A 7293-nucleotide genomic window follows, 5' to 3' on the forward strand; every position below is an offset into this window, starting at 1 on the left:
CTCAGTACCTGGAGGTACAGGGTGTCTCAGATGTCCTGTTTGCTTCTTGGCCATGTGGCTGGGTAGATGGGACAGTACAGTGTGAGAACTGCACAGTTCTGATCAACTGAGCCCCACATAGTGCAAATGAGAGCTCGGACAGTGAAGGTACTTGGCCACAGAACAGGCAGGCTAAAAGGGTTCACAGGGTTTTGGGATTGCCCCACCAAGCCCTGTAGAGTCCCACACTGGAGTTAAGTCTATATTCCTGGGAATCTAGCCTTCACCCCAGGGGTTCAGTGGCTTGGAGGAGGTGGGCTGCACCCTCCCCCACCTCATCATCTACACGCAAGCCCTTGCACACTTCTTCACAGCCAGCTCCTCCTCTGAGATGCTAGGCAAGCCAGGTGTGGCAGGGTATCCTGTGGCCACTTCCCAGACTCCCAGGCCCTACAGTGATGGTCACAGGTTGACAGAGGGAAGTGGGACCAAGAACTGAAGATAGTTCTTTCTTGCTTAGGTCACAGAACCCACTAAAACTGGTCTGATCCCATGCTCAGTCCTGCCTTCATGGAAACAACACACAGGAGGACATCAAATGTCAGATCTTGAAAGTATCTTCAAAGGGCCTGCTAAGTCCTTCCCTCTGGACAAGGCTGTAGCCTCCAGCTGTGTCCCCTAGGACACCAGGGCTCCAAAATCTTCCAGAGCTAAGCATAGAGTCCCTGATTGCTGAGCAGGTGGATTTACAGTTTCCTCTGCTGGAAACAGTGCAGCAAATGATCCAGACCTTGGCTGAGACTCAGAGGTGCAGAGCCTGGCCCTCAAGTACACGAGTTGTATGGCTTTACACAAGTGACTTCACCTCCATGAGCCTCAGTTTTCTCATCTGTAAAGTGGGGACACTCACACCCATCTTAAAGAGTTATGAGGGCAATCTATTGAGTCAATTTGCTAATGTGCACACAGGAGTCAATAAATGACAGCTGTTCTGATTATTTCCATCCACCCAACCACACCAAGCCCAGGCCACTCTCAGACATTTCCTGCTTCCTTCTGGCAACCCTGCCCACCCACAGCCAAGGAACTGCTGACCTCCCATGGTGGGGATATTCAGCCACCCAGCTGCCAGCCTGGCAACTGCAGGCAACCACACCTTTGGCATTTGTTTGGGGTAGGGGTAGGGGGGTGAAGATATGGTTTTTCAGTCTTGTAAATGCCTAACTGACATCGGCTTCTTTCATCCTAGCAGGGAATGTGCCAAAGGCAAGTTTCCTTGCCCTCTGTCTTCAGGTGAGATGGCAGATCTGGAGCTACATCACAATAGGCTGGTGTTAGACCCTCACAAGCCACAGGGCCCTTTGTGTAGATGTGAATCCTGATACTCAGACAGCCTCAAGTCACTAAAGCCAGTGAGCTGGAGCTCAAGGCCACCATGCTGGGCAGCAGGGGCCTGACCTGCCACCCAAGGCCTACCACTGCCAATGAATGGAGTCAACTGCTTGGAGACCAAACTATCAGGAGCCTTCTAATGAAATGCCTCTTTGTTGAAATCAAAATCCCAGGGCAAGTTGCAGCAAGTCGCTCCCCAAGCTCTCTGCACTCCATGGCCCTGCCATTCCCTCACCAGAACCCTCAAATCCAAGCCCCATAAGGTGGTCAGAGACACTCTGGGCAGAGATGGCTCCATTTTGCCATTGTTAATTAATCTGGCCATCTGCACACTATACCTGCTTTCTAAAGGCTTTGAAAAGTCCCACATATCTTGTGCATATTTGTGCAAGGAAACTTGTTGGTGTATACCTGATACCTAACAGTTTGGTAAACAGTACTCCAGCTATGAGGATGGAGACAAAACAACTTACTGTCATTGGGCACTATGGGCTATCTCCCAGCTCATAATGCTCTTCTGCACATCATCTCTCCTGAACCCCGTAAGAAGTCTAAGACATGAACACCTCTTTCTTCCTTCTTTCCTTCCTTCCTTCCTTTTTTCTTTCTTTTTCTTTTTCTTTCCTCTTTCTCTCTCTCTCTCTCCCTCCCTTCCTTACTTCCTCCCTCCCTCCCTCCCTCCCTCCCTCCCTCCCTCCCTCCCTCCCTCCCTCCCTCCCTTCCTCCCTCCCTCCCTCCCTTCCTTTCTTCCTTCCCTTCCTTACTTCTCTGCTTTCTTCCCCCCTTCCCTCCTTTGTAACAGACAAGGAACAGCTAGTACCTGGAAACTCCATCCTTATGGCTTCTCAGGGACATGACATTGTGCAAGTCAAGGTGGGATGCAGTTTCCATGGCACAGATCTGGACTCTGGCTCTCCTTCCTGGAGCTTTGTAGAAGTGGGAAGGGCATTTTCTGCAGCTGGCTTGTGGAGCAGGGACCAATAACCAGAGAAAGAGTCCCACCATCTCTACAGCCCTCAGAGGATGGGGAGGGAATATCATCATCATTATAATCATTGTATCACTATAAACTCACTAGGTACAAATATTTGGTGTGTTTCAACCTCCTGTTATTATTCTTATTGATGCTAAGTTGTTCTCTTGAGCCAATGGAAGCCTCTTAGGTTACTTCCATATTCTTTCACCCTCTAGGTCCATCCACACTGTCGCAAATGCTAAGATTTCATTCCTTTTTATTGCTGAGTAGTATTCCATTGTGTAAATCATGGGTCCCCAAGCCCTGTTAGGAACCGGGCCACACCATAAGAAGTGGGTGAGCAGCGGGTGAGCCAGCAAAGCCTGACCTCTGCTCCTGTCTCCTAACCCCTCCACCTACCACCCCCACCTCCTCCCTGCCCCACCAGCCATGGAAAAATTATCTTCCACGAAATCGGTCTCTGATGCCAAAAATGTTGAAGACCTCTGGTGTAAGTGTACCATGGTATTTTTTATCCACTCATCTACTGATGGGCACTCGGTTGCTTCCATAGCTTGGCTATTGTGAATAACACTGCAATGGCACTGTTTTCATTATTTATTTCAAGGGTTGTTTTTTTTTTTTTTTTTTTTTTGGTTGGTCAGTTTAAGATTAGTCATTTTCTGTTGCTATTTCCTTGTATAATGTAAGTTTTTAACTATAATTTTGAGATGATTGAGATGTACTTGATGCACATTTTTTTTTAATTAGTGTTTCTTCAGCTTTATACCCAAAAGTAAAAGCTCTGGGTCATAATATTACCAAGCAGTACCTGGGATTCTGCTGCCCACCACCACCCTCTAGGCAAAAATTCCAGAGGCAAAAGTTTGGTGATAAAGAGTCTGTATTCAAAAGCAGTTACTTAAGCCTATCAAGTCATAGCTTTAATCACTTAAGTCTCTCAATTAAGGCTAAATTCTAACACCGGAGTTCTCCTATCTATTTCCCTGTCAGTTTTTAGTTATCTTGTTTCTATAGTGTTAGTTTACATTACAAACTAAAAACAACATAATATACAAAAACTACAGAATTTTGGAAGAATGGCAGGCTTCTACTGCAAAGCCTGTTCCCTCTAGAACACTCAAAGAATAAACCTGACACCCTCTGCCAGGATAGCCTGATCCTAGGCTGTGCCTGGAGTTCCTTCTCATATACAATATCATCCATTGGGAAATGCAGGCAGCTGCAGCACAATTATCCAGGCATCCCTGAGGAAGAAGAGTCTGAGAGCGGCCAGCAGCCAGTGCCAGTGCCAGTGCCAGCTCAGGAGCCAAAGAGCTCTCTCAGCCTGAGAGCTCTCCCTTTTTATTTCCATTTGCTTTGGAAACATTCAGCTTCTCAGCCAACTCCATTCTAAACTGCCCACAATTGCCTCAACAAACTCCTCCTCTGGTTCCTCCCTACTTCTCTCCAGTGATCTGACTTGTCTTAATCAGATATCTCTGTATCTATAAGGCAATTCCACTTTTTAATTTTTGAGGGCTGTCCATAATGTTTTACACAGTGACTGCACCAATCTGCAATCCCACCAACAGCGCATGGGGGTTCCCTTTTCTCCACATCCTAACCAACACTTGTTATTTGTTGAGTCCCGTGTTCTTTTGATATGACTTCAGAAGTCTTCAATGGCTTCCCTGCTCTCTGGAAAGGCCAGATAGATGTTCCTGGCTCACCTTGTACATTTCCTGCCCTGGCCTGGAACTGCCATTTCTCCAAATAGCCTGACTCCTTCTAGTGAGAAGTTGCATTTAAATGTGCTCATTACCACCTCATTGGTTATTTTTTGTAGGCATCTTCAGTGAAGAGTTAATGAGTATTTGTTCTGAACTTAGTAATTGAGGCAGCCATATTAAAGGTGGCCCCCATAATCCCTGCCCGCTTGTATGCAGGCCTGTGGCACTGTCCCCTTGAATGAGGGCAGGACCTATGACTTGCTTCTAAACAATAGTTTAGCCAAGGTGCCAGGTGGTCAACTCCATGATAACTTTCATAAGATTGTAACCTATTTTTCCAGTACAGTCTCTCTACCTTGCTGGCTTTAACGAAACACATGGCCACACTGGGAAAGCTCACACGGCTAGGAACAGACAGCTGCCAACAAGCACTTGAACTTGAAAGGAGATCATCCCTGGTTCAGCCCTCATATGGGAGTGCAGCTCTGGTGACACCTGGATTTCAGTGTGGTGAAGTCTGAAGCAGAGAACTCAGCTCAACTGTGCCCAGATACTGACCCACAGTTACTGTGAGTTAATAGACTTGTGCTGTTTTAAGCTGCTAAATTTGTGGTCATTTTTTATGCAGCAATACATAACCAACCCCACAGCTGGATACAGTTCATTGGATTTTCCTTTCAAATTGTAAAAGAGATCAACAATAGAGGCAGTAAGTCAAGTATCCTGAAAACAGGGCCTGCCAAGTTCATATGGCAATGCTGTTTGTGCCTAGATGTGCCCTGTGTAGTAAAGCTTAATGTGTTTGAATCAGCTGTGTGGGCTACAGCTATGTATCATGAGCTGCAACAAAATGGGATGGCATGTAGGAGAAGCATCAGAGGAAAGTCCAGGAGACCCAGTACCCAGGATCCCTGACACCTAAACCGCACCTGCCTCCATTTCACCCCAAAAGCAGGCAAGGAAGAACTCCCAGGAGACCCAGTCTGGGGAAGAGGGGACCAAGGTCTATAATTTTGTTAACTGCTCACATTAGGCAGACAATACTTCCTGTTCACAGAGCCAGGGATAAGAGGTGTCCCAGCTGCGTGAGCTGCACCTTAGAAGTCCTGGCTCTTCAGGTTCTGGCAAAACCAGACTCTCTGTTTTCACAGCCAGCAGAGGGATGGGTCTGGACATGTGACCAGTTCCACTGGGGAGGAGGAGCATGCACATACCTTGATTTCACCTAACCAGACTTCCCTGATCCACCCTGTGTTCCTCCCACATCCATTCACAGCCCTGGGGACAGGGAACCTCATGGAGGAGCCCTACTTTATGACCAGTTAGTGGGCAAAGCTGTGTTCTTCACATGGTGAGATGATAACTGGCCAAGGCAAGCAGTGGACACAGCATGAAGGACAGAAGTACATTATGCACATCCTTAAGAACAGAGGATAGGAGGAGCAATAAAATGTGTTCAATCAGTGCTTCCCAAAACTTAGAGGCCAAAAATTCTCCTGGAGAATTTATGAAAACAGATCCTCAGGCCCCAGTCACCGAGAGTCTGATTCATAAGGGTTGGTGTGGCCTGAGAATCTGCATTTCCACCAAGTTCCCAGGGAAGACAAAATGTTAATTTCCTCCAGAAATATGCTCATAGGCACACTCAGAAATCACATTTAACAAAATGTCTGAATACCCCATGATGCAGTCGAGTTCACACATAAAATTAATCATTCCAACACACATATACAAATACACACATATATGCACATAAGCACATACACACTCATCTTTTTTACACACTCAGAAAACCACACTTACATGCATTCACATCCAAACCATATACAGACTGAAAAACAGACTCCTGGATACACAAGCATATACAAACAGACACATACACACACATCTACATATATGACACCATCCATGCACATGCACACACAGACACTTTTCCTGGAGAACCCTGTAACAGTAATGATGCAACATCAGCTCCTTCCTGCCAAGGCACTTTGTGACTTACTGGGGGCCTCCCTGGACCTTTGCCCCAAAAGCATGAGAGTGGTGGGGCTGGGGATGTGGATGACTATCATCCACATTCACAGATGAAAGAGGCAAAGATTGAAGAAGATACAGTGACTGGATAAAGCCCCAAAACAGTGCTGAACCTTGCCCAATGCTTCTGAAAGTAAAAAGAACCCACAGCACTAAAGACCAGCTGCCACCTGAGTTGGGCAGACACTAGTGTTGTTGCACCTGCCTCTCTTTCCGCCCAGACCCCTACTGGGGATGAATTCCAGACATGGCACATGTAATCAGGGCCCAGAGCCTGGCAAGGAGATATCACTTTAAGAGTCCTCATGCCACAGCCTCTGACAGTCAGAGGGTAGGCGGCCAGGACTGGCAGAGCAGGCTCAGCAGAATGTGCGGGCTGTAACTGCAGCCATGGTTTACAAAGTGTCACCATCTACCACACATTGTGCTAAACATGTTTTGCTAATAACAGTCGTCATGGCAGCCAGGAACCTGGAGCAGTGGGTGGGGGTGGAAGGTTGCTCCAAGAGGTTATATGGCTTGTCCAAGTCACACAAACCCAGATCCCTTGCCTGGAATCCAGTAGAACCTACTAGACCCATCTAGGGAAGATCATCCCTTGGATGGTGTTAACACACAGGTCCTGATTCAGAGTATGCCATCCAACCACCACAGGGGGTGCAGTGCATGCACTGCAACAGTGAGACTCAGGCATTTCCTGTGTTGCCCATGAACCACCCATACAGCTTGCCCTGAGCATTTACATTGAGAAAGTCCCCAAATTCTCACCAAAATCCTATCAGGAGGAAATTGAAGCATAGAGGCTGTCCCACATCTAAGATCACCCAGGTAATAGTTAGAGCTGGATTTAAACAAATGTAAACCATTTAGCTCCAGAGCCCCACTTTTAACAACTGAGCTGGTACAAAAACAGTAACTCTGCTGGAGGCTAGAACCTCTGGGCCACACATGTTCTTTCTTCTCCTTCACCAGCTCTGAGCTGAAGATGGGCCTTGATCCACACTGCTTATCTACTGATTCCAGGTGCAGAAATCACCAGAGGCAGCATGTGCACTGACCATATTCACCCACTGAAACTGCAATCTGCACTCTGTTTCCTGCTCACTTCTAGGTGGGGGTGATATCCACTCACACCAGCAGGCAGAGAGTCTCCTACTGTGGGCCACTCAAAACCTCAGAAAACTGAAGTCTTGGACCTGA

The sequence above is a fragment of the Pteronotus mesoamericanus genome, unplaced genomic scaffold (genome assembly GCF_021234165.1).
Source record: "Pteronotus mesoamericanus isolate MK-2021 breed Mesoamerican mustached bat unplaced genomic scaffold, CSHL_Meso_final scaffold_118, whole genome shotgun sequence".
Taxonomy (NCBI): domain Eukaryota; kingdom Metazoa; phylum Chordata; class Mammalia; order Chiroptera; family Mormoopidae; genus Pteronotus; species Pteronotus mesoamericanus.